This window comes from Oreochromis aureus, linkage group 6 (assembly GCF_013358895.1).
Source record: "Oreochromis aureus strain Israel breed Guangdong linkage group 6, ZZ_aureus, whole genome shotgun sequence".
NCBI lineage: Eukaryota > Metazoa > Chordata > Actinopteri > Cichliformes > Cichlidae > Oreochromis > Oreochromis aureus.
In genome coordinates, this window is record NC_052947.1 from 40,313,828 (window position 1) to 40,316,871 (window position 3,044).

Here is a 3,044-nt window from a genome sequence, read left to right on the forward strand (position 1 = left end):
GTGTATCTTATTTCTGTATAGTTGTATATTTGAATTTTTTCATTTTATTTTTACAGTTTGATCCAGGAGGACGATATTTCATCCCACTGTATACTTGAGTGTATATTGTTGGGTTGAAAATAAAACTACTTGACTTGAGTTGACTTAAAAATTGTCAGTTTGGTATGCTGAAGCTTGTTTTCATGTCTGTTCCCCTTTTCATGTCAAGTCCGTCTTAGTCTCTCCTCTGTGCGTCTTCCTCTGTGTTTCCTGTGTGTAGTCGGTCTTGTCTGTGTCTAGTTTTTGTCTCTCTCTCCCAGCTCAGTCATATCCCTGGCTGGTCTGTGTTCTGTCTCCCCAGCCTCTTGCATCTCCATGCCTGTTTATCCCCAGCCCTAGTGTCTAGTGCACATATCCTAGCCTGGGTCTCAGTGTGTGTTACTTCCTGTCTTATTGTGATAGTCTCTTGTCCTTTGTGCCTTATGTAGCACTTACGTGGAGTTATATACAGTACCAATGGATAATAACCAAGGTAATGAGTAATTTGGGCTAGTATCAGAAGATTAAGAACAACTCTTAGAGCTCTGGTATATGAATGACACAGAAACCAGACAAACAGTTGTGTGGCTTAAAAGTACTTTAGTGATGTTAAGCCTTTTAAAAGAATTTTGTAACCAACACTGAATTACAACAGGTTTTAACAGAACTTCAAGTATAAAAATTTCCCCCAAAGTAGCAAAAAAAATAGAATAAAATAAAATTGTGCACAAGTAAAAGAATTAGTGTGTTTTAAGTCCAAATGATACCGGTGGGGCCCATGACAAACGGGTGTATTGCATCCGAGTCCGCCTAATGGTAAGAGTGTGTGTGTGATTGTCTGTCCTACCGTACTACTTGTACAGTAGAGGATTATCGTCTCCTAGGATCTTGGGTCGGCTCGCCATCCAGTGAACACTGGAACACTCTGGGTTCTGGAATCGCTGACCTGGTCTTTGGATTCATCCCATATAAAAAACCTGACCTATAAACAATGGTCAAATATATGTCACGTCCACTTTAAGAATAACTTTCACAAATTAAACTAAAGTAGTGTCACAGTGCAGTAACCACTATTCAGATCAGCTATCATCAATTCAATCATCATCAGTTCAGTCGTGTTGTACAACATTAAAATATCAAGTTTCAAAGTTCAAAGTATCAATATCCAAAATTTCACAGTATCAAGGCTCAATACTTATTTGTAACCTGCAGTAACATTAAAGATTATCTACAAGGCTTCAAACATTCAGGAATTATAGTCACCATATAATTCACTTTCATTGTAAACATTAATTACATCCATCAAAATAAACTCACTGTACATATATATCTAATCACAAATAAATAAGTATATTACCCCTTTTAAGAAATGGAGTAATACACAAATGCTTATCAGAAACTGAACAAAGTGCAAATAATTTCAATAACATGTAAACACAAGGACTCAGTCCACAAATAGGAGTATTAAAATAGACGTGCTTAATCCCGCTTGTACCATAGACCTACTAGTACAAGTGGAAATACACTAAAAATTACCTCCAAGTATTCAATACGGAGTATTGTAAAACAACAGAGTGACATCAAAATTAAACAGGAAGCAGGATAAAGTCTGCTTACAATTATCTCTCATAAACTTATTTTCAGTTGCTTTAACCATTTACAGCGTTTCACATGTTAATGACTTGGTTAACAATCTAACTAGCATAACAGCAGTGCGTTTCAGAGACACCCAACAACTGTACCCACACTCTGCACATCATGTGTCTGATTAGCCACATTTAGCTTACCTCCGTGGAGTGGATGCTCAGCGTTTACATGAAGCCACAGCTCAGTAAACCTTCCGGTTTCGCTCTGCCCTCTACGACAGTGCAAAACCATACTTTGTGAACAACATCAGTTTACATGGTATTTTTTAAACTCGTTAGATGTTAATTTCTCCAGCTTACCGATAACAAAGTTTTAGTCTGCCTGCTCTGTTCGGCTGTAGAAGCAAGAGACTGCAAACTTGGGAGCTGGCACTAAGGAGGGACAAGAGCTGCCTAGAGCTTCACCGATTGGCTGACATGAGAGGCGTGGAGTAAAACAATAGGCTCTCATCAGAGCTCATCAACCCTCGGAGAAACTTAACCCTTGTTTGACCAGAGCATATCATATATAATCTGCGTCCCTTCTATGTTTAAATAAATATTTTGATCTCGTTTCACTTTCATTAAACAAGGACAGTAAGAACAGGAACAATGAACATAAAATGTTTTACTTTTTCTTCTCTTTTGTTTGAAATGATTTTAGGAACTGGGTTACACTTATGGTCAGTTTTGCTTCCCCTGTTTCGTTAGTCAGGTTTGTTCCACTGGTGGCCCATCCTCTCGTTATCCCTTCTATTTAATTCCTCAGTTTTCCTCTGTTCCTTGTCACGTCGTTGTCTCTTCCCTCACACTCTGTGCTCTGTTTCTTTGTCCCTCATTTGTCGTTTCTCGTTCGAGCTCCGGATCTGCTTTTGTTTTGTATCCTGCTCCTAGTCTGTTCAACAATAAAGCTGCTTTTGTTGAGTCCTGCATTTGGGTCCTCACTCTGCCTCGCACACAGCCAGTATATGACACACTTGGACTAAGGTGCCAAGCCCAACTCCTGAAAAACAATCCCACACCATAATCCCCTCTAACAAACTCTACACTTGACTTCCAATCACAGTACCAAACTGGAATTGACCAATCTCCAATCCAGGTTGCCTAGTTGCTTGATTTTATATATCTATGCATATAGCAAAGGAGGCATACAGCAAAGAGAGAGACGGCAAAGGAAAAGGCTTATAGTAAATTCTACGTGGGGCACAGAGAAAAAAACTTTTATCGATTGGTTAGGCGGAGAGATTGCGCTAGAAAGGATGTGCAGTAGGTTGGGGTTATTAACGATCAAGATGCAAATATACTAACGAGTGAAGAGATTTTGTTAAGAAACTGGAAGGAGTGCTCATGAATGAAGAAAATTAAAGCGAGAGGAAGATGGTCTCTGAGGAATAGAGAAGA

General features: G+C 39.0%; 1 long non-coding RNA gene across 1 annotated transcript in view; it reads right to left on the reverse strand.

Moving 5' to 3' along the window:
- Window positions 1-2,072, reverse strand: part of LOC120440474 — a 35,484-nt gene extending 33,412 nt beyond the window's left edge. The window contains exons 1-3 of the long non-coding RNA XR_005613274.1: window positions 1,965-2,072; window positions 1,806-1,876; window positions 866-1,000 (exon numbers count right to left, since the gene is read on the reverse strand). This is a non-coding gene — a long non-coding RNA (uncharacterized LOC120440474). The remainder of the gene's footprint in view (window positions 1-865; window positions 1,001-1,805; window positions 1,877-1,964) is intronic.
- Between the last annotated feature and the right edge of the window lie 972 nt (window positions 2,073-3,044).